At 42.9% G+C, this 24,436-nt stretch overlaps 1 protein-coding gene across 8 annotated transcripts in view; it reads left to right on the top strand.

Annotated features, from left to right (window-relative positions):
• The first annotated feature begins 7,749 nt into the window (after nt 1–7,749).
• Nucleotides 7,750–24,436, top strand: part of BRD4 (bromodomain containing 4) — an 83,729-nt gene continuing 67,042 nt past the window's right edge. For 5 of the 8 annotated variants that reach the window (XM_036895620.2, XM_057490011.1, XM_036895615.2 and 2 more), the window contains exon 1: nt 7,753–7,888. The gene's annotated coding sequence lies outside the window, so the exon portion shown is untranslated. Of the gene's footprint in view, nt 7,889–8,260; nt 8,353–24,436 lie in introns of those variants that run through there. The other 3 variants (XM_057490012.1, XM_057490013.1, XM_057490010.1) reach the window with 3 other exon arrangements.

Raw genomic sequence — 24,436 nt, 5'->3', positions numbered from 1 at the left:
TTCAAACTGGGTTGCTGCATTCTTAGGGTAAATTCGTAGGAGTGGAATTCCTGGGTCAAATGGTATTTCTATTTTTAGTTTTTTGAGGCACCTCCATACTGCTTTCCATAATGGTCGAACTAATATACATTCCCACCAGCAGTGTAGGAGGGTTCCCCTTTCTCCACAACCTCGCCAACATTTGTTGTCATTTGTCTTTTGGATGGTGGTGATCCTTACTGGTGTGAGGTGATATCTCATTGTGGTTTTAATTTGCATTTCTCTGATGATTAGTGATGTGGAGCACTTTTTAATGTGCTTGTTGGCCATCTGAATTTCTTCTTTGGAGAAGTGTCTGTTCAACTCCTCTGCCCATTTTTTAATTGGCTTATTTGCTTTTTGTTTGTTGAGGTGCATGAGCTCTTTATATAATTTGGATGTCAACCCCTTATCGGATATATAATTTATGAATATATTCTTTCATATTGTAGGATGTCTTTTTGTTCTACTGATGGTGTCCTTTTAGTTTGATATAGTCCCACTTATTCATTTTTGCTTTTGTTTCCCTTGCCTGGGGAGATAGGTTCATGAAGAAGTTACTCATGTTTATGTCCAAGAGATTTTGCCAATATTTTTTTCTAAGAGTTTTATGGTTTCATGACTTACATTAAGGTCTTTGATCCATTTGGAGTTAACTTTTGTGTACGGGGTTAGACAATGATCCAGTTTCATTCTCTTACATGTAGCTTAGCTGTCCAGTTTTGCCAACACCAGCTGTTGAAGAGGCTGTCATTTCCTCCTTTATCATATATTAATTGACTGTATATGCTTGAGTTTATATCAGGGCTCTCTAGTCTGTTCCATTGGTCTATGGGTCTGTTCTTGTGCCAGTACCAAATTGTCTCGATGACTGTGGCTTTCTTTCAGAATTAGTTTTATTTGCTGATTTTTGTGTTACATGTGGTTTTGGGAGGAGATTTCTCCATCAGTTCTTATGCTGCCATCTTGTTTGGGTGCATAGATATTTGTAATGGTTATATAGTCTTGTTGTACTGATCCCTTTATCATTATGTTATGTCCTTTTTGTCTCGTTACTTCCTTTGTTTTGAAATCTATTTTGTCTGATATAAGAACTGCTACTCCTGCTTTTTTCTCCAGAAGCAGCTGCAAAATATGTGGAATATCTTTTTCCATCCCTTCACTTTTAGTCTGTGTATGTCTTTGGGTCTGAAACCAGTCTCTTGTAGGTAGCATATAGGTGGGTCTGGTTTCCTTACCTATTCTGCTAGTCTATGTCTTTTGATTGGTGCAGTCAGTCCATTTACATTTATGATGATTATTGATAGATATGTACTTATTGCCATTTTATTAGTTTTCTGCCTGTTTTTTCCTTTCTACCTCTTTTATACTCTTCTCTTGTTATTGATAGTTTTCTTTAGTGTTTTAATTGGATTTCTATTTATTTATGTGTATTTATTGTAGGCTTTAGTTTTATGTTTACCAAAGGTCCAAGGATAGTTTCCTTACTGTATAAGAGTCTAAAATTCTGATTACTCTATTTCAAACACAATCTGAAGGTCCTTTTTTTCCCCTTCTCCCTCCTCCACATTTTTCATATTAGATATCATAATCTACACTTTTTGTGTATCCCTTGACTGATTTTATGTATAGTTGATTTTGCTTTTGTTTTGTTTTAATTTCATACTTGCTTGGTAATTAGTTGGTCTACTACCTTTACTGTGGGTTTATTTTCACTGGTGAAAGCTATTTAGCCTTAGTGTTATTTCCATCTATAGCAGTCCCTTCAACATATCCTGCAAGGCTGGGTTAGTGGCGGTAAATTTCTTCAACTTTTGTTTATCTGGAAATTGTTTAATTCCTGCTTCAAATTTAAATAATAACCTTTCCAGGTAGAATATTTTGGTTGGAGGTCCTTCTGTTTCATTACATTAAATATATCATTCTAGTCTCTTCTGACCTGTAAAGTTTCTGCTGACAAGTCTGCTGATAGGCTGATGGGATTTCCTTTATAAATAATCTTTTTTCTCTGGTTGCCTGCTTTCAACACTCTCCCTTATCCTTGATCATTGCCATTTTAATTATATGTCTTGGCATTGTCTTCCGGGGGTTCCTTTTGTTAGGGAATCTCTGTACTTCCATGATCTGTGTGTCTATTTCCTTCCCCAGATTGGGTAAGTTTTCAACAATTATTTCATTAAAGAGATTTTCTATTGCTTTGTCTTTCTCTTCCCCTTCTGGGACCCCTATTATGCAAATATTGTTTCATTTGGATTGGTTACATAGCCCTCTTATCATTCTTTATTCCTAGAAGTTCTTTTATCTCCCTGTTCCTGAGCTTGTTTTCCTGTTCTCTAATTTACATTTCTATTACTGTCTCCTGTACATGTTCTAATCTACTCATAAATCCCTCCATTGTATGTTTCATTTCAGATACTGTGTTCTTCAGTTCTGAGTGGCTCTTTTTCAGGTTTTCTGTCTCTTAGTTGAAGTCCTCCCTGAGCTCTTGCATATTTTTCTGTAAATCCATGAGCATGTTTATTATCTTTATTCTGAAATCTTTATCAGGAAGATTGGTGATCTCTGTGTCACTTAGCCCTTTTCTGGGGTTCTGTCTTGTAGTTTTGTTTGGATCATATTCCTGTGCCTATTTATTTTATCAGGGTCTCTGTCTTTCTTCCTTTGTATTAGAGGTATGTGCTATGCTTTCTGGCCTGTAGAATAGCTTTATGAAGAAAGCATCCTACCATGCCCAGATGCCCAAGATTCTTTACTCTCTAGTACCTGGTTCTCTTTTGTGGGCACCCCAGCTGTTGGCATGCCAGGGTGGGGCCACTTTTCTGTCTGGGTTCTGTAGTGGTCTAAGTCTGGGTAGGCAGTTTGCTTTGGCTGTGCCTTTGTGATCAGCTCAGGAGTCTCTGCTGGAGTCACTGTGTGCAGAGCCACCCTTTGCCTGGCCTGCAGCAATGGCAGAGTTGTAGGGTAATGGGGTGTGCAGACAGATTTGCTGCTCTTCTCTGGCTGGACATGCAGCACCAAGTTTGGACCAGCAGGGAGGAAGGAGCTCTTGGGCCTGGCTCCTGAAGACACCTCCCTGGTTGGGCTGAAATGGAGCCAAGAAAGCTGGGAGTATGTCCCTCTGCCTGCCAGGCAGCAAAGTCTGGTGCTGCCACTGGGCCAAGTGGGTTGGCTCCCAGCAGTGTGTGCAGGGAGAAGCCTTGGGGCTGCATTGTCAGCAAGGATGGAGCATCTGAGGCTCTCAAGAATTCCCAATCTGTTGGAATGGGGGTTAGCTGGGGAGGTATGGTCCACCTGCCCTTTCTCCTGAGAGTTCCATCCAACCCTTGGTCCTCTGATACCTCTCCCACTGCAAACTGCTGCCTCTGCTTTGGGTCTTGGGATTGGTGAAGTATGCCTGCCCTCCACACTGGCTGGAGTGTCAGCATTCCGGAGTGTTTCAACCCTGGTGTCCAGCCCCACTAGTCACCAGAACTCAGTGTAAACATGGACTCATGCTACCAGAGCAGATCTCCAGGGCCAGGTGTGCAGCAATCCTGGGCTCCTACCCCCTCCCCATTTTGTTCCTCTTTCTCCTGGCTGTAGGCTGGGGAGGGCGAGGGCTTAGGTCCCACTTGACCTTGGCTCTGCCACTTTACCCTTTTCTATGTGATCTTCTCTTTTTCCTCATGTGTAGGTGGTCTGTTTTGCATTCTTTGGGTCATTTTCAGGTTTAGTTGTATTTGCTGTATTTTCTTTTGATGTGTTTTTGGGAGGCAGTTTCCACCCTGCCTTCCTATTTTGCCACCTTTTTCTGGAAGTCACCAGGACCTATCACTTCTTTTTTTTATAATCACAATGATATGGTTCTTCATACTAGTCTTCCAGCAATCTCATTATTTTAAGTGTGACAGTGAATATATGTAGAACACTTCAAAAGTAAGCAAAATACAATTGTTTTACAACAAAATACAAATTAAGCAGCAGAGACTAAAATGACCCTTACGGCCACCTTGTACCTGTTTTTTGGCTGATGAAATTATAGTACTTTACTTTGAAGCTTATTTTTGTTCTTAGCTAGTTTAGAATTAAAATTTGGCAAGCATAATGGATACATACCATTATATATTTGTCAAAACCCATAGAAGCATGAATGTAAATGTAAACTATGGACTTCAGTTAATAATAATGTATCAACATTGGCTCATCAACTGCAACAAATACACCACAGTATGCAAGATGTTAATAATGGGGGAAGTGGGAGAGGGGAAGTGAGGAGGTATATGGGAACTCTGTACTTTCCACTCAATTTTAATATAAATCTGAAACTGCTAAAAAAAATCTATTAATTAAAAAAATTGCAAGTAGAATAGTTCCTATATCATGATTAAAATTTTTCTATGTCTCTAAACTTGAGAGTCTAGGTCAGGAATCAGCAAACTACTACCTATGGGACAAATCTATTGCTTGTCTGTTTTGTATAACCTGCCAGCTGAGAATGGTTTTTATACTTTTAAAATGTTGAAAAAAAATCAAAAGTATAATATTTTGTGATCCCTGAAATTTATATGATATTCTAACTTTAGTACCTGTAAAGCTTTACTGGAACGCAGTCATACCCATTTGTTTACCTATTAAGTTTGTCTGCTTTTGTGCTACAATGACAGAGTTATAAAGATTTATAATCCCATGTTACAGGGATTATATGGCAAATGAAGCCTTCAACGCTGACTACTTCGTTCTTTAAGGAAAAAGTTTGTTAATTCCTGAGCTAGAGAAAATATGCAGGCAGTTTTCATGCAGTCTGGAGATCTGATTATATAAATGTGTGGTCTTAGGTAAGTCACTCACCCTCTCTAGGACCTAACTCCTAACTATACATTCCAGAGTGTAACTTCATGGGCCTGTTCTCATTGGAAAGTGGGCATGGATTTAGGCCATAACAAATCAAACACCTCCAGTTTTTCTAAAGCTGATTGTGCTATATAAATTTATCCCTGCTTTTAAGAAAACATATACTTTTTTTAAACCTGAAAAAATACTGGAAAAAATCAGAAGAGAAATGTACAAGGGTGTTCACTGTAATATTATCATGATGGAAAAACCGGGAATGAATTAAGTGTACATAATAAGAGAATGGCTAAATAATGATATATCCACAATAGATAACACAGTGTTATCTCCCAATTAGGCAAATCTCCAAGTACTCCTGTGGAATGATTTCCGATATATTATTTGAAAAAAAGCATGTTACAAACTAACAGGTAAATTAACAAATTAACAAATGATTCCCTTCTGTTTTATAACACAACTATTTCTATGTAGATATATATTGATGCACAGAAGAACGTCTAGACCAATGTTGTCCAATAGAAACACACTGCAAGCTGTATATGTAATTTTGTATTTTCTAGTAGCCACATTAAAAAATAAAAACAACTAAAATTAAGCTTAACGTATTTTATTTAACCCAATATACAATAAATTACTTAAACAAGTAAGCAATATAAAAATGAGATATTTTACATGTTTTTCATAGTAAGTCTTTTCATGCAGTGTGGATTTTGTACTTACAACATATCTCAATTTGGGCTAAATAACTTTCAAGCATTCACTAGGTCTAAAATACATCAAAATGGTAATAGTGGTTACTCTGGTCAGGAAAGAGAAGCAGAATGCTTTATTTTTCCTTTATATTCTTTAGCATTACTCAATTAAAATGGTTTAATGTATTACTTTATTAAAAATGAATACATATTTAAAAGCAGTCAGAATATAGTATATACTTTGTGTTTCATTTCTTAATGGTTTTATTAATCTTTTCTGGGTTTTAGTAGTGCAAACATTTACAAGAGAAAGTAAAAAGAAATGATTCAAAATGTGAATCATTAAGTAACAAGACTATTTTTACTAAGCTGACTCACCTGCATGAACATTTTCTGAGTTTGAGCTGTCTGTGAGGAGTTAGGCTATGTCCTATGGAAGATGAAAAGAATGAGGTATCATTCTAGATTTTTGGGGACAACTTTAAGCTTGCATATTCTCTTCAGGTTGGACTTCACTTCTAACAATAGCCCAAAGCCCTCCAGTTGGGACCAGTAAATCAAGCTAGATATTATGGTTTGTCTAAAATGAAGTGTGACTCTAGAGTAAAACGAAACATTTTATTTTGTGACTTGCCAACTGGCACTTTCAAATTACTTCCAGAAACATTTATTATCAGCAACAGTAACTTCACAAGATAATGCAAGAAGACAACCATACGGGAGAACAGCTTAAAACGGACACTTTCCAGTTCCATGGGAAAGAAAACTTATTCTGCATTCACATAGCTCTGTGCATCTTCCTATTTTTCCACTTCTGATCATCCTCTGTAAGTTGCCCAGCATCCAAAATTAGGAGCCAGAAGGTATTCACAAATTTCAACATTCTGTAATACAGAATTAGAAGGAAGCTTAGTAATTAATCAGTTATAACTACCTAATTTATTTCTTCCACTTAAAAATGTCATGCTTTGCTAAAATAAAGGTTAAAATTATTGACATTGCTCAGGACCCATCAGTAACTTGTGATTGTCCTAAAGTGAAGAATGAGCAAATACCATGACAGAGACCAAATTATTTGACTGCTCTCTTAAGCATGTTCATATATTCTGAAACAGGCCATTAAGACATTTTGTAATTACCTAGACTTTTCAGAAAAGCTACGTTTGATTTTTTTCCACTTCCGCTATTTTTTCTTATCAGAATGTAGTTGATACACAATATTATATTGGTCTCATATGTACAACATAGTGATCCGATGATTATATGACATAGTGCTCACCACGGTATGTGTGGTTACCCTCTGCCACCACACCAAGCGACTACGCTATTATTGGCTATGTTGCTGGTGCTATACTTGTATCCTTTTGACTGATTTATTTTATAACTCTAAGTTTGTACCTCTTCATCTGTCACCCATTTCCCCACCCCCCACCTATTTGTAAAAGATGGGACTAAAAATGCGAAGAAAAGAGCAAGGACGAGGGCAAACGAGAGAGTTGGCCATGTTTTCCCGTTGGAAAAATTTCACGGGGACATCATTTCCAACTGCAAGCGATCCGAGCCTAATCTCCACGTGTTATGCAGATGACTTGTGGGTTTGAGGCCGCAAGAGGAGGACAGCGGGGGCACCTGGAGGGACGGCGCCCTGCGCAGGGGCGCGGCCGCCAGCGGGCCGAGGGCTCCTCTCGCCCCACCCCACCCCGCACCCGGCGCCCCCTCGCAGGCCAGCGCCCTGTCGGGGTCTCCCTCAGGCAGGCGTTTGCTCTCGGCCTCTGCCGGGGCGCTCCGGGGTCTCCTCTCGGTGTCCTCCCGCCCTCCGAGGGTTTGAAGTCAGAGCCCTGCTAAGATTCCGGGCTGCCTCTCCCGCTGCCTTGGAATCTTCTCCCGCAGTCCAGTGGGTCTCCCTCCGGCACCCCTCTCGCCTCAGGGGTCCCCTCCCTCGGTCTGCGTGGTCTCTCCTTAGTCCTCTCGCCAGGTGTCCCCCCATCCCCGCGCGCCCAACTTCCCCGCTCACCTCACCGCCGCCGGCACTCCAGGTCTCGCCGGCGCCGGGCGGCAGTCGGGCTGCGGGGCCGCGCGCGCAGCGTGCGCGGTGACGTAAGTGCGCTGGCGGCGGCGGCGGCGGCGACGGCGGCGGCAGGGCTGTTTGTTCTGCCCTCCCGCAGCCGAGGAGCCGGAGCTGTGGCTGCGGCGGCGGCCGCCGGCAGTGCCCGCGGGCGAGCGGGGCCTGGGAGAGCGGCGGAGCGCGGGTGCGGCGGGCGGGCCCCGGCGCCGCGCGGGCAGCCCTAGCCGGAGGGGGCGGCGGCGGTGTGCGGCCGGCGGGGGCGGTGTGCGGCCTAGTGTCTCAGGTAAAGGGCCGATGCCCTTCGGGGCGGCGGGCGGCGCGGGGTGGCCGGCGGGGCGTGCGGGGCGGCCCGCGTCACCTGCGCTGCGTGATGGGGCCGCTGCGCCAGCACCTACGCCATCGGCGCGGCGCGGCGGTGGGGCGGCCGGGCGGCGCGGGCTCGGGCCTGCGGGCGTCCAGCGTCCCCGCGCCTCGCTGGGCCGGGACCACCCGCGCCGTTGGTTTCTGGGCGGCCGCGAGACTCGCGGCGCCGCACCGTGGGTAGCGCCGCCGCTTCCCGGCCCGGGCCGGCCTGCGGGCGGGTGTCGCGGGCGCCGCGGCGGGGCGGACGGGCGGGCGGACGGCCGGGGGCGGGCGGGGGGCGGGCCGAGGCGCCCGGCACTTCCTGCCGCCGCCATTTTGTCCAGTGAGGAGGAGGAGGCGGTGGAGGAGGAAGCGGCCGCTGCGGGCCCCGCGGCGCCGCGCCGGGTAAGCCTGGCCGGGAGCGGGAGAGGCGGGCGCCGCTGTGTCCGGTCGCGGCCCCTGGTGCGGGCCGGGGCCCGGCGCGGGCGCTCACGTGGGTCGGCCCTGGCGCTCTCTTCGCTACCCCGGCGCCTGGGTCGTCCTGCCCGTGCTGGGGCAACGCGCCCCCGCCCCAATTTTCTCACCTTCCGACCTTCCCTGGAGCTTTGCGGAGCACGGGGTCTGTCCACAGGCGGAGGGAGGAGGCTGCCTTTGCACGCCTGTGTGCAGATAGGCCCCGGGCCGTGGGGTGGGAGCGGTGCTCCGGGGGTGCGAGCCTGGTACCCTGCACCCACCAGCGGGGGTTTGCTGGGCGCTTTGTTTTGCTCGGTCGGTGCCCACTGGCGTCCTTGCCACGGCCTCGTCTATTTGCGGAGTCGTGCGTGGTGGTGGTTCGGGGTGGGGATACGGGGCAGTTGTGATTCAGCGAAATAAAATGACCCCCCCCCCCCATACACACCCTTTCACAAACGGAAATAGCACAACTTTACCCGACTGAGATGCCTCCCCTCCTCCCCTCAACTCCCCCCGCTGCCTCCTTCCAAGGCCGGCCTGGGATGAAGATGGGAAATCCCACTTCGGTGTAGTGGGCAGTGGAAATGCTTCTGCTCAGGCCTGTGGCTGAATCATGTGCTTTTTGCTGAGTGGTTGACCTCCCTTTTACTCCAGACGACGAATTGTGCGTGCTGTTTTGAAGTGTTATTTTTATATGTTTACTCGTTTGTTTTGGTGTGGCGTGGTGGGTATATGGTCTTGGTCCTTGGATTCATATAAAAATGTATGTGTTGGATATAAGAAGTGACCTCTTGGAGTTTGCGCCTCGTGAGAATTGAAGTGTCTTCTTTACTTACCTTCGAGAGGGCTCTACCTATCCGTGTTTATGAAAACCAAGTCTCACCTTGGTAAGCTGTAATAATGGTGGGGAGATTTTTATGAATGGGGTGTCAAGTTCCTTAAATTGTTAGTACTTGGAATTTGTAAAGAGCGATATTCAACAGGAATTTATGAATGTGTTTTCAATCTCAAGGAGGTCTTGGTTGGCCCAATCTGTTTTACTACCTTGCCAATAATTTAATAAAACAAACCTTTCCGTTTAATTTAGATGGGAATTACCTTTCCACCAAGATTGGCGTTGTAGATGACCAGCCCTACTCCCCCCAAATTTCAGCCTGGGGAAGATAAACACTTCAGATCCACTGACCCAATCGAGAAGGAATAGCCTGATCTGAAACAAAATGCATTGCTCTTCTGTTACCCACCATACCTTAACTTTGGTAGGTAGCAAAGTATCTAAAGGCTCAAGCTGTGGAGGACAGTCTGTTCAGGTGGTTTTAGTTGGTCTTTAACTGGAAGGAGATGAGCCCACCTGTGTGTGTCTTGCCAGAATTAAGCCCCAGCGGAATTGTTGAAGATAAGGAACTTTGCCCACAGTTCAAAGTTAGATCATAAAAGTGGCTGCATTTTAAGAATAAGTTGGCTGTTCTGGGTGGTGAGAAGGGAAAACTTGTATCTCAGAATTGCTAAGAGCCTCATTGGCCACTTTGTGAAATTTCCACTTAATTATTGAATTGTTTAAGAAATTTAGACTTTGTTTATAAAAGTTACCTTTTTGAAACAGTTGTGATCTTTGTACTGAATCGCAGTTTTGCTTCTGGTGGTGGTGGGCGGTGTGCAACATTTTCGCATTACACAATTCATGCTATTGATGACTTGAGATTTGCAGATTCTAGAGGAAAAGTGGAGTCTTTTTTTGTTTGTTTTTAGTCAAAACCTATTTGATACCTCTGCGTATTTGGAGAAAACTCTGGGCTGTTAATTAACATCTTCTGGCAAACTACTGCCAGCCTCCGGATTGTGTGGGTCTGAATTGTTTCAATTTCTGGTTTTGAATAAACTTGTAAAAAACCACGTTTGTCTTTATGTTTCTGGTATATCTGTAAAGAGGAAAACGCTTTTTATTGGAAACTGCTACTAATGTTTCATAAATCTTTTGTGATTTCTAGTGTTTAGAAAAGACTGGACATTTGCAAGGTGAGAATTTGGGGAATTCTTTGCTGGTGCTGACATCTACTTTGTAAGACACGAGTTTGTAAAAATAAAATTTTTTTAAATTATTTTTTTTTACTGGAATGTAAGTTCTGTGAGGGCAGGGTTTTGTCTGCTTCGCTTTGCCTATTTTTATTTTCTATTGCATCCTCAATGCCTGTAAGAATACCTAAAGTATTCTTTGAACAAACTGGAGAGAATCAAGCAGTAAGTAATGTGTTGTGTCCATAATACCAAAAGTAAGTGATTTCTCTAAAATTATTTAAATATTGTTAACAGTGGACATAATTGGTCAGTAGTGATGTAGAAGGAATGTTTTAGCTAAGATAACATTGAGGATCTTAAACTTGTAGTTAACTTATTAATAGTCCAAGCAGCATGGCATGCAATTGCTTCTGTGCACTCTCTACTGTACCTTTCCCACTGTACCTTTCCCACTTAGCAGTTCAGAATGTGGTGAGTGGGTTTGAGTGGTGGTTTAACCTTGATCTGGAAAGAGTATTTTAAGAGGGAGAAGAAGTGGGTAATAGACATGTATGGGCATTTCTTAATGTGAATCTCCTGTTGTCAGTAAAAACTTGATCTTTTTTTTTTTCATGTTGAGCACTTTTTAGTATTCCCATTTCATGTGTATGTGACTGACCATCTCAACAAATAGTTCCTGAGCTTTTACTGTGTAAAAGGGAAGACTAAAGATTTTTACACAATGACTTTTTGGTACTGTGTTCTTTATTGTGTCCATCCTTCAAATGTTAATTGAATATAAATTATGTATAATGATCATTACACTGTTATCATAAACCCATATTAAACATCTTAGTTTTTCATATCAGCTTTATTGAGATGTAATATATAATTCACACATGATACAGTTCCCTAATTTAGAGAGTATAGTTCAGTGGTTTTTAGTATATTCACAATTGTGCAGCCATCACCACAATCAGTTTTAGAACATTTTATTTTAGAACATTTTCCTCCAAAAAGGAAACCTCCATCCATAGTAGTCACTCTCCACCCGCACCCCTACCCCTGCCCTGGCAACCCACTGATCTGTCTGTATATTTGCTCCTTCTGGATATTTCAGGAATCATACAATCTGTATAACCTTTTGTGACTTGCTTCTTTCACTCAGTTTGTTTTCAAGATTGGTAGTGTAACATTAGTCAGTATGTCATTCGTTTTTTTTTTTTTTAGCGTATATCATTTAGTGTTTTTTTTTGTATCATTAATCTACAATTACATGGGGAACATTATGTTTACTAGACTCTCCCCATCACCAGATTCCCCCCCACATGCCCCCACTGCAGTCACTGTCCATCAGTGTAGTAAGATGCTGTAGAATCACTCGTCTTCTCTGTGTTGTACAGCCCTCCCCGTGCCCACCCCAAACATTATACATGCTAATCATATAGTCCCCTTTCTCCCCCCTCCTCCCCTTAGCCCTCCCTTCCCACCCATTCTCACCAATCCCTTTCCTTTTGGTAACTGTTAGTCCATTCTTGGGTTCTGTGAGTCTGCTGCTGTTTTGTTCCTCCTTCAGTTTTTTCTTTGTTCTTACACTCAATAGATGAGTGAAATCATTTGATACTTGTCTTTCTCTGCCTGGCTTATTTCATTGAGCATAATACCCTCTAGCTCCATCCATGTTGTTGCAAGTGGTAGGATTTGTTTTCTTCTTATGGCTGAATAATATCCCATTGTGTATATGTACCACATTTTCTTTATCCATTCATCTACTGATGGACACTTAGGTTGCTTCCATTTCTTGGCCACTGTAAACAGTGCTGCGATAAACATAGGGGTGCATATGTCTTTTTCCAACTGGGCTGCTGCATTCTTAGGGTAAATTCGTAGGAGTGGAATTCCTGGGTCAAATAGTATTTCTATTTTGAGCTTTTTGAGGAACCTCTCTACTGCTTTCCACAATGGTTGAACTAATTTACACTCCCACCAGCAGTGTAGGAGGGTTCCCCTTTCTCCACAACCTCGCCAACATTTGTTGTTTGTCTTTTGGATGGTGGCGGGTGGCGGATCCTTACTAGTGTGAGGTGATATACCTCATTGTGGTTTTAATTTGCATTTCTCTGATGACTAGCAATGTGGAGCATCTTTTCACGTGTGTGTTGTCCATCTGAATTTCTTCTTTGGAGAACTGTCTGTTCAGCTCCTCTGACCATTTTTTAATTGGATTATTTGCTTTTTTGTTTGTTGAGGTGCGTGAGCACTTTATATATTTTGGATGTCAACTGTCATTCCTTTTTATGACTGAAACAGTATTCCATCAAGGATTTGCCCCTTTTTATTCATCAGTTGGTGGATATTAGAGTTGCTCCCATTTTTTGGCTGTTGTGAATGGTGCTGCTATGAACATGCATGTACAAGGTTTTCTGTGGACATATGGATTTATTTCTCATGGGTAGAACCTAGGAGTGGAATTGCTGGGTCTTCATAACTAACTTTTTGAGGATATGCAATGACCTTTTAACTGTGTTGATGTTGTAGTATTTTCACAGAGGGGTTGAAAGAAAAGTGTAATGAAATATGGTGTAGCCATTTAAAAGAATGAGGAAATGGATGTCAACATGTTGATATACATAGTACAGTCTTTGTGGATTGATCCCCATTTGGTTTTTAAAAATTGTATATAGAGAACAGTTTGAAATGCTGGTAACGCACAGGAAACAGTCTGGAACAGATGCACCCCAAACTTGCACTACTGTTGTTGTTATGGGTGACATTAAAAAACAGTTAATTTTTCTTTTTCAGTCTAAAAAGACTACTACTGATTAAACTTGATTAAGCTGCACCCACATGTCCTGGTATAAATCATGGGACGCATTCCACTCTAAAGAATAGATGAAGAGTGAGTCCAGTGTCAAAGTTAGGGCAAAGCAGCCATTTGTCTGATTCTTGACTGAACCGTGAAGGGGAATGGAATAGCACTGATTGATCCACATTTGAAAATGAGATTATGAGGTACTTTCTGTAAATGAAAGTAGTTCACGATTTTAAAGAATTCGGAAAATACAGAATGTTCAGATGATGTTAAATATTAAAAATTAACTCAGTCCCATTTTTATTCCATCCTTTTAACACATGAAATACAAAATGAGATTGTACTCTTTTAAGTTTTCAAAAAATACTGTTGTGTGAACATTCTCAAAATGCACTATTTAAATGGTTGCCTAATGTCCTATCATATGAATGTACCATAATTTAATTCTGCTATTTTTGGATGTGATTTTCAAGTGTCTCCTCTTTTCCTATCTCAAAAGTGAATCACTGGACCAAAGTGTGAGTTTTTGAAAACTTGATACAAATCAGTTTTCTAGAAAAGTTCGGTGAATTTCCATTTCTCCAATCACAGCTTGACAGTGTCTTCCTTATAAGGGTGAGGTTTTTAACCCCCCCCACACACATACTACACATACACACAAAAAAGCAACAATTAAAAAATGGCTTGTGTGTTCTGCAGGCTTCTGAGAAGCATAAATATCTGGAGATCTTCCTCTTCAACCTTTCTACTCTCTCCTGCCCAGAGTTGGACTTTGTTTCCTGAAATTGTTGCAGAATTCCTGACCCTGTGATAGGAGCTCAGTGTTAATCATGAATGCTCTGGGGAGGGTGGCCATGGAGGGATTGAGCAGCCTCTTGGCATCCAATCCTGTCTCATTTTTGCTGGCCTGCTCCAAAGATTGATGCCACCCAGTGTGGCACAGACCTCATTTTGAATCCAGGCCCTGGTGCCCACTCTGACCTTCAGCCTGTTACTCACTCAACCTTTCCCCAAACTTCACTCACCCATCTTTCAGCTGGAGGTGAATGAGGCAGTGCCTGCTCAAGGTTGGCTACTAACTTGCTGTCATTGCCTGGGGTGAGAATAGAAGTCGGAAAAGGTAGCCAGGTATGAGCAAAATTACTGAGGGCAGGAAGGTGCGCCAGCTGACATGTCTGAAGACTGGGGCACCAGGTACCTTCCAGACCCCTCTTCCTATTTCTTCCTCCGAGTGAGCTGTGAGTGGAAACCAAAAGAGGAGGTGATTTAAACTGGGACTTGTTCTTTTTTAAAGTGAGGGTTTGTTTTTTTATCTGATAATCAGATGATTTCCATTTTAGTGGAAATGCAACATCTCTGGGGGCATCCAGCCTGGGATGTTGGCTGCAGTTTGGGAGAATGATCTATCAGGGGAATGTTTCCTCAGTCCTAAAATGTATCCTACCGTTTTATTAAAATTTAATTATCTGAACAGAGGCAGTGTCCAGGGCTCCATTAGTTGCTGGTGGATTGAAGTTTTCCCAGAGCATAAGTACAACATCTTTCCATATTTTCCATGCCCTAAGTTGAATTGTATTGACATCTGGACTTAAGTAAAAGGATTCTGGTTTCCAGGAAGGTTTGTGTCACAAGATAGGGTCTCATTGGAAGGGTAGCAGACAGCTGGATGGGCCAGGAAGGAGACTGAGGTCCTGCCAGTGTACTTCCAGCGTGTTGACCACAAGAACCAGTAGATGCCAGTCAGCATTACTCGGGGTCAGAAATATCCAGTGCTGCTTGGAATACCCTTTGTTTGTGTTAAACCAATTTGGAGATGATACTTCTTTCAGAGAATGGTCAAATCTGAGGAGTAAGCTGCATATGAAAATAATCGATTGAATATGCCATTTCCTTCTGATTTGTGATATACCTAACAAATAAGGACTTTTTTAGTTCAGGTGTAGGCTATACTTTGATCTTTTCCTTGACAAGTGTTGGCCTGTTCTGCCCAATGTAGGAAGTTCCAGGACTTTGATCTGTGGCGGGTGGAGATGTATACTGGAGAGGAAGAACTGGAGTCCACAGTCAGGGTTCAGTCCCAGCTCTACCCACTTTGGCCTTGACCTCAGGCAAGTTGCATCATCTCCCTAAATCTCAGTTTTCTTATTTGTAAAATTGGGTCTGTGTGCTTAAGCATCACCTGGTGGACAAAAGTGGGGGTCGTCTGTATTATATTCAGATTGAAGGAAGGAGAGAGGGGATCCTCTGATCTGTATTGTTTTCAGATGTGCAGGGATGGGGAGACCACTTGATCTGCCTCTGAAGGGCTTCCAGAAAAGCTCTCCAGGGTCCATCGTGCCTGTGGTCACCTTCCTCACCTTGGTGTCCACTTAAAGCTGAAACTCCTTACTCATTTGTAGCTGCTGTTACATCAGGAGACACTGGTATACTGTAGGAGCAGTGCCAGGAGAGAGGTGTTTGGCTTAATGTTATTGCAGTTTCCAGAAACCGGAATTAGTAATTCCTGTGTCCTTGTGTGGGGCTAATGTCCCCAGTTGTCTTACCCCAGGCAACAACACATACCTGTGGGCAATTGGCCTTTGATACTGTGCAAAAGACAAGGAAGAGAGATCAATTTGGTGATTTTACACTTGAAACATTTTCCACTGTGTTTGAGGAAATACACATTTCATGGGAGCAAATATTACTGTAAGGGTTGAAACGAAATTGCAAGAGGTGTGGAACCTACCCGCACAGGATGGTGCATGTGTCTCTGTCTGTATCTGTGTCTGTGTTCCCCGCACAGGTTGGTGTGTGTGTGTGTGTGTAGAAAGAGAATGAGAAAGAGGCACTACACCTGCCATGTACCTGCCTTGGATCAGTTGAGTACTCTCCCAAGCCTCATTTTCTTATATGTAAAATAAGATGATAGGGTCTGAGTTACTTTCATCAGAATCTGGATTTGAAAAGAAAGTCATTCTTATTTTGTATCTGAGTTTTTTTCAAACTTTGAGTAATGAAGTGTATTTAAGTAGTTTTCAACAGTTGTTTTAGATACTACTCAGTGGTAACTGGGTACCTCAGTGATTTTTTTTTCTTCTTCTTTTTAGCCATTTTGCAGTCTGTTTTCCTCACTTGTCAAGGGTGACTGACCTGGGTATGCTTTCTAGTAGAGATGAATTGCCTCAGTCTTTCTTTTCTTTCTTGTACCCACTGCTTCCTAGAGGAGCTCTAGGGGCGGCATGGGCTGGGGAAATTCAGGCAGCATGTAGTGGTGAAGGTTGTCAGTAGTTTACAACAGGCATCACAGGAAGTATAAATTATAAGGAGTGTTATGTGTGTGTCTTGTTAAAAAACAAAATTCAACAGTAAATTTTAAAGCTCTTACTGGCTTTATTCAGCAATTCATATTTTGGGCAGCATCCTGTCTAGTAAACAGAAAGGAGCTCCAAAGAGCTGTATAAAATGAGACTTGTGAGCAGAAGGGGACAAGACAAGTTATAAAAGCAAAGTAGATTGGGGCATGGTCACCTTCCTTTAGAGGCAGGAGCAGGCAGGGGGCTCTCAGGCAGATTACTGGTGCTGACCAGGTAATTCTAGAATGATTGGCTTAAAATTCCACTTATGGGAGAAGTTGAAACTCATTAAGTCAGATATTAAATCTCAGTTTGATAACCTGGGACTTAGCACAAGAGACTCCATTTTGGGCCCATTGTCTTGTGTCTTTTTTTTTTAAAAAACAGTGTGTAAGGCAAGCTGCTTGTCATTTATTCTCAGATACTGCCCTCCCAACTTTTAAATTAAGATGTCTATTCTTTTGGGAAATTGCTGTATTGGTTAGGTCTCTTTGATGCTGATAACAAACAAAACTGGTTAAAACAAAAGGAAGTTTGTTGGTTGATATGACAGGTATGGAGTGGAGCTCAAGCATGGATGAACCCAGAGGCTTAAAGGGACACCAGAGCTTGTTCTCTGTCAGTGGTATCCTGATCTCAAGGTTAAGAGTGAGTCTTCTCTCAGTAACTGCTCTGATGGCGAACTCTGGCTGGGGTCATTGCCCATCCCTGACCATGTGCAGAATGGGACTGCCACACCATCTTGCCTCAAACGTGGCACCTGTCACTCCTCTCTACCCTCCACTTACCCCACAGAGCAGCTCCAGCAGTATCTTGTTCATCATTATGAGGCATGCTATAGATGCCACGCTTTTGTTGAACAGTCTGTCTTTTATACCAGAAGTAGAGTATGCCCCTAACATGAAGGAAGAGATTCTGGATGGCTGAAAGGGAAGCTAATTTTCGGTACTGGGCCATAAACCAGAATTAGTTGACATCAGCTTAGGTTGAGTTAAAAAAAGATGGTTAACTTTTGAGAAAAGGGTTAACCATTTTTAAAATGGTTAAGGACGTATATATTCCAAATCCTTTAGTAGAGGATTGAATAAAATACATGGTTTACCTTACCAGGTCCCAGGTACAGAAGGAGCTGCTGTGGGGGTGCTGGGAGCAGTCAAGCCACGTCCTAAGAGTGTTTGGGTGCACAAGTGGCCTCGGGCCACCAGTAGGAAGGCCTGGTTTGGCCACAGAAACAGCCCTCAGGAACCACAGGAGTGAGGTGTGCTTAGGCCATCTAGGAAGTGCAGGAAAAGAGTCAGATTAAAAGACCGTAGATAAATTTCAGTAAATGCTTGCATGAATGAAACTATGGAGAACATTTCAGTTGAATGGATTTGTCTTTCATCCATGCCTGCAAAAACTACAGTTGTAATTTTGCCATTTGCAAGCTGTCTCTGTACTTAAGTTCTTATAAAGTCTGCCGATTGGCCTTCCTCTAGTGTTATAGAAAGCCTACTCAGATTTCCATAATCAAAAACAAGTGTTGAGCACTGCTGGAGTAATAATTTTCCTATAGTTCTTGATGCTGTACTTTAAGGGGCTCAGAATAATTGAGGGTCCAGTGGCCAAGGATTAATCAATCCAACCTTGCTTCTCACTACAGCGTGGTTCTTAACTTGAGGGGAGGTCAGATTTTGAGATTGTGAGGGATGCTGTTGGATGCTTTCTTCAAAAAAATGCATATGCATGAAAATTAAACAGTTAGGGGAAGGGCAGTTCTCAGAACCCTAAGGCCAACCAAGGAACATATACTAAAATGAATTTCCTGGATTTTATTTTGAGAGTAAGAAACTTTTTGTTAATTAAAAGGCTCTTGGTGATTTTGAACACTTTACTTTTTGTGCATGCATCCTGCTTTTGTAGACATTTACAAATTTAAGACTTGGAAACAATGTGGAACACCCATTTTGGTTTGTCCTTGTAAAAAGCCTCCAGAGGTTTTTTTTCAAAGCCATCAAGTAACCTGTGTCAGCAGTGGTGCAGACCTACTCTGGGGCCCCTGTGCAACCCTCTTTTTCACATTTCTTTCTTGGGGATGAGGAATGTCAGAATGGGCCTGTTGGAGCAACTGCAGATGAAGGAAGATTTTTCTGGATTTCTTCAGTAAGGCTGCTGCTGTTAGTAAAACTGCACGATTTGGTGTTGGCCTGGAGTCTTTGCTGCTAAAGGTAACGCAGTGGGCCGCTAGCCAGCCTGATTATTTTGTGGTGTGGATTTGGGGAGACTTAACAGATTTATGGCTGTGGTCCCTTATGTGGCTTAGTGCCTGCTCTCTGCTGTGGAGCATTTGTTCTTGCATGCACTAGAACTTGCAGGCTGAGGTAGACAGAATTGGCGGGATGGGAAAGTACCCTTCTGCAGCACCATGCTCTCATTTTTAGGAATAGGAATACAGTACGCTACATATTGTGCATGATGCCACTCTAACTCACCCTCCCAAATCCCTGTCTGATGGAAGAAATAGGAAATACAATGCCATAAACTTGAATAATTCATACTTCTGTAACTGGGGTAGAGTTGTCAAGAGGATGGAAAAGAACTCCTATAACTTCTAAGAATAGCGCGTATTAAAAACTCCTTTGCTCTTCCTTAATCTCTAAAGTTTGAAGATTAAATTTTGTATGTTCTAATGGATATTCCCCCATTCATTTACTGTTGGCGTTGGCCTTAATCCTTTTACTCTGCTTAGTTGAATTATAATCTTATACAGGCATGACTTGTGGTATTAAGTGGTTTCCCCTTTCTATTCTGTAATTAAAAGGAACAAACAAGATAGCGTCTGTGAAGAGAGTTTTGTAAAAGGTGGTACCATCCATGTGTAGATTGTTTTTATTTCTGGTCTTCATTAGAAATTGTTTGGCTCTGAAGTGCTTCCAGTTATAAAAGACTGACAAGTAATAAAGTTGCATGTATGGGTCTTCATTTGTTTTTGTTTTGATACTAGGAAACAATTGAGCTGACAGATTAGCTTCTGGAAATAACACCACCTTCATGTTTATCTGTTTCAAGATAATAACTCACATATCTTTGTTATCCCAGGAATGCAGTTTTGAGTTACCAGTATTGGAACCTTTTTAAATTGCATGCATCCTGCAATTCAGCTTGTCCTCAGTGTCATCTCTCAGGACATCTCTGAACCTACTTGCTCAGGGAACCTGTGTGAGCATTCTTCCCTTCCCTTGCCCTTGGTGATAGCAGGCTGCCCTCCCTGGCCTGGAGCTCTTTGCTGCTTGCCTTCCAGACCCCCACATTCCCATTATTCACCTTGAGGCACTGCTTATCTTTGATCGTTGACTCTGAAAAACGTCCAAGGCTTTTAGCAAGTAGTTGCCTGTGAATAGATTTCCCTATGAAGGATAAAACTACCTTTTCTGAATGGACCTTTTTTTTCCCTGTTACTTATACTGCTTGCCTATTCTGAAATGGTGAAGTAGAACAGGAGTCACCCTGCTCTGACATCCTTAATGTGTGGATGGAGCTGCAATGTGGATGGATCACTTCTCCTTCTCCACTGATTGTTTCCTCAGACTGGGGGCTTGTGCATATGTTTATGATCTCTCTGTGGGTAAAATTGTAATATTTCCAGAATATCTCACCTGGCTTTAGTGCATCTGCATATCAAAGGGCATCCAGAGGTGGGAAGAAGTATGGCTTTAGTGCATTTGCATCATTCCTCAGGGGTGGAAAGTAGTTCATCTCCGTATCAATGGGTAAATTACCTGGGCAGGAGGGCTTATCTGTACCTGAGAAGTGAGGGGAGGGCCCGTTTTGCCTCTGCAGGAGCAGGAGAGAGAGATGGCCCGGACTGCAGTTTGTAAGCAATAAATAGGTTTTAAACTTTATTTCTCCCTTTGACTGATTTCAGTTTTAGAGGTATTTTGCCCCGGGATTTCCTCTCCCTGGACTTAACTGTTTTAGTGTATTTAGTAATTATTGTGTGCCAGGTGCTGAGTTTCCAAGGCCCTATGTAGTCCTTAAGTCCTCAGAAAACAACGTTGGTAACTGAGCACTGGCATCATCTGTCTCCCTTTTGCAAATAAGGAAGCTGACACCCACAGACTTCGGTCAGTTGGACAGGGTTGCAAGGGCACAGAGCTGGAAAGTGGCAGCACCTGGCTCCAGAGCCCATGTGTTCTTGACTTGTGTTCTAAAAGCTGTGGAAGGAGGGACTCCATCCCGTGCAGATGGTTAAGATGTTACTAATAAACACCAGATAGACCTCTCTGAGCAGTACAGACCAGCAGTACTAGAAGGGAGAGAGACCTAGCTGTGAGTGAAGGAAAGGAGCTGACATATAGGCTGGTCCATCTGGAAGAATTGCAGAGGCCTCCGTAGAGACCTGGACAGTTCTGCAAGCAAGCACCTATACGCTGGAGGAGTTCTCTAGGCTGGGGAAGAGTCATAGAAGGGTCATTGTTCAGGCTGGCAGTCCTCCTTTCCATCCACACATCGGTCATGAAATGCAGTGCTGCCTTTCTCAGGAGTCACCTGATGTCACACAAATGGAATTAAAACCTTACTTTGACAAGGTTTCTAGTAGAACACCAAGCTGCCTTGATTTGGTTTCACCTCCGCTTTTTCCTTGATACTGATGCTGGGGTTCTTGTTTGCGGAGCCGAAGAATGAGCTTCACAAACAGTCAAGGTAGGAGAGCAAGGTACAGGCTTTTATTTAGAGATAAAGTGAAAGGACAGAGCTCCCGGCTCACGCCAGGAGGGGACAAGAGAGTCCGTAGTGGTGCATCATCTAGGGGGTTTTATAGGCAGTTGAGGATTTTTCGAGAACATGAGGACACTTAGGGATGGGGACTTGTTAAGTGGTTCTTGAATATTAAAAATTAACTTAACTGTAAGGAATTTCTTGCCTTGATTTCTCTCTGGGACACCGGTACCTTGGTCTGGGAGCATATCAAAAGGCTGCCTGCCCAGCCCCCAAGGTGGGCTGAGGTATTGTCTACTTGCTAAAGAATCTTGCCTCTTGAACTTCTTGGGGGTTAAAATGATGTAATCTTATCTTTAAGATGGAATTCTTCCTGCCCTTTACCCTGCCGTCTGCAGCTGGGTCTGCATGCTAAGTTAGTTGCTCAGTTTGCAAAATCACCTCGTCAGATCTGAAGGAGGAGAGACAGCACATAGGCCTGGGCCTTTTAGTATGCTAAAGTGAATCGTACACATGGTTACAAATGATTAGCATAATAAAACATGTGCTACTCTTCATTATCTGGGGAACATTAACTGATTTCACTGAAGAATGATTCTAGAGCTTAATGTTTAACATAGAGTTTTAGTAGGGGGAGTTCCTTGCATGTAGTTACATTGCTCCGACTGCAAATATCCTGCCCTGCCCCCTCCGGAGGCCTTCACTCTATTCTGACTACATCTATGGTCCCTGTCTCAATACTTCAGTAAAGGTTTTAAGTCCAGAAGAGGGAGTCGAGGGGAGTCAGTAAGCTAGAGTAGCCCAGGCTCCTGGGCTTGTTAAGTCGGGGGTGTGAACTGGATGATGCCTTAAGTTTATGGTGAGCCTCTAGTTTCAAAGTTCTGCTTATTGTAGGGTGGAATGGCTTTCCACCTAGGGTGCTTATTTCCCACTTAGGGATTCTTATTAAAGGAAATTTCCTGCCCAAAGCAAACAGGGTAAGTTGGGAGATTGTGCCAGTGTGTCTGGTGGACCTGCTAGGTAATTAGGCACTGTGCTGTGTTTTGCGTGTGCAGTGGGGATTCAGTGGTAAATAAAGGTCTTTCCTATGTCTTTGTGCCATGTACAGTGAAAACATGACCGGAGAGAATGTGAGGCAGGTGTTTTGGGGATCCTACATCTTCTGTGGTGGGCAGTGGGCCAGTGATAGAAAGGTAGTAATTCATTTAACAAGAGTGCCCTGAAGGAACAGATTTTCATTTTAGTTTTAAAACTTTCCTTTGACTTTGTAAAATGACAATCTCATTGGATGAGAGTGGGTAGCTCTGAGTAGCTGTGAGAAAAACCCAGTCATGAGAAAATTGTTGAGTGGTTAAACTGTGGTAGTAAGCTGGTTAGGAAGGACATGATCAAAATGTAATAGAGATTTATTGCAGCATAATTCTTTGGCTACTCCAAAACACTACTACACATAGGATAAAACTCAAACTGTTTTCCATCCTTTGATACTCTGGGCTCCTAGTTTGTGTGACAGGCTACGGTCCCATTCCATGTCTTTGATTCTTTGCTTCTAGACTCCCATCTTTCAGGGTCTACTTTGACCTGAAAGTACTTTGACCTAAAATACTACTAATTTTTTTTATTACGGTATCATTGATATACACTCTTATGAAGGTTTCACAAGAAAAATGCTGTGGTTATTATATTCACCCTTATTATTGAGTCCTTCCCATACCCCTTCGCAGTCACTGTCCATCAGTGTAGTAAGATGCCACAGAGTCCCTGTTTGTCTTCTCTGAGCTACACTGTCTTCCCCATGACCCCCAACACATACCATGTGCACCGTGAATATTACTTACTTTAAGTGACCTACCCAGTTTCTAAAGCAGTGCTGTCCAGTGGAACTTTCTGCAGTGATGGAAATGTTCAGTTTCAGGGTTATCCAGCATTGTAGCCACTACTACGTGGCAATTGACCCCTTGAAGGTGGCTGTAAGATTTGTTGTGCCTGCTTTGACAAGTTTTAAAGAAGATGGGCGTGTTTTCCTCCCACTGTGTTGGTGAGGTGTCTTAGTTGACATTGCAGAGGGTGTCTAGAATATAGAACTGGGTTTAGACCAGACTTGGGGGCTTTGGGCATTGCCAGGAAGATGGGTGAGGTCTCCCTGGGTCTTTGTGGAGAAAGAAGAGGAGGATGTGGGGCCAGGATTTAGGGTGAGAAGGTCGTCTAGCACTGAATCCTGATTTATGGAGATAGGCAAGTCATCCTGTCCCCATGCCAGAGGAGGTTGGAAGGGAGTTCCAGCAAGGTTCCGGGCCAGAGAAGACATACCTAGGCAGTGAGGTAAGAGCTCTGGTGGAGAGTCCGTCTTCACCAGGGGAAGGGCTTTTCCTTCCGTTGTTACAGCCTAGACAGTTTCCTACCCCTCTTTGGAATTTGCTTTATCTTACATCTTTCATTTCATTCACTCCGTATATCTCCCTCCTCCCCTCATTTGTGTGTAGAGCTTTGGGGGCAGGGTTGGCCCATTTAGCCCATTAACTCTGTGTATATGGAAAATGTGAATAAAGCTTCAAGCAGGGACTGCAGGCTGAGCTGTGGTTCTAGAAGGTGCCAGTGGTGAGGCCTCCTTGGAGTGAGTCAACTAAGAAAGGTGGATGAAACCTGCCTGCAGAACTAGTTCTTGTGCACTGCAGACCAGACCATTTGGTTTTACTCTGTAATTACAGGCTCATGAAATGTGAGTATCTTAAAAGTGAGTAAGTCATGATATTCACTTTTATAAATAGTATGATAATACAGTTTCTTGAACACTTTCTGTTGCATCTCATCTGACACTTGCATCAGCTTATACCAGCCATGTGAAGGAAGGAGGGGCTTATCTCCATTTTAGAGTTGAGCAAGCTAAGTGAAGCCATCTGCCCCTTTTTTATTAAGGTATCAGTGATATACACTCTTATGAAGGTTTCACAAGAAAAACAATGTGGTTACTACATTCACCCTTATTATCGATGCCTTCTTTTTTTAATGATAAAAAACAAGTAACATAAAATTTTACCATCTTAACATTTTTAAGTGCACAGTAGTATTAACTTATGTGCAAATGGTTGTAACATCTGGAAACTTACTGAACCCCCACCCCCTACCCAAGGCCCTGGCAACCACATTGTACTCTCTGTTTCCAAGAGTGACTACTTTAGATAGGTACCTCAGGTAA

This window comes from Manis pentadactyla, chromosome 12 (genome assembly GCF_030020395.1).
Source record: "Manis pentadactyla isolate mManPen7 chromosome 12, mManPen7.hap1, whole genome shotgun sequence".
Taxonomy (NCBI): Eukaryota; Metazoa; Chordata; class Mammalia; order Pholidota; family Manidae; genus Manis; species Manis pentadactyla.
Note: the sequence above shows the minus strand (reverse complement) of the source record. Positions and strands in the feature narration are given on the sequence as shown.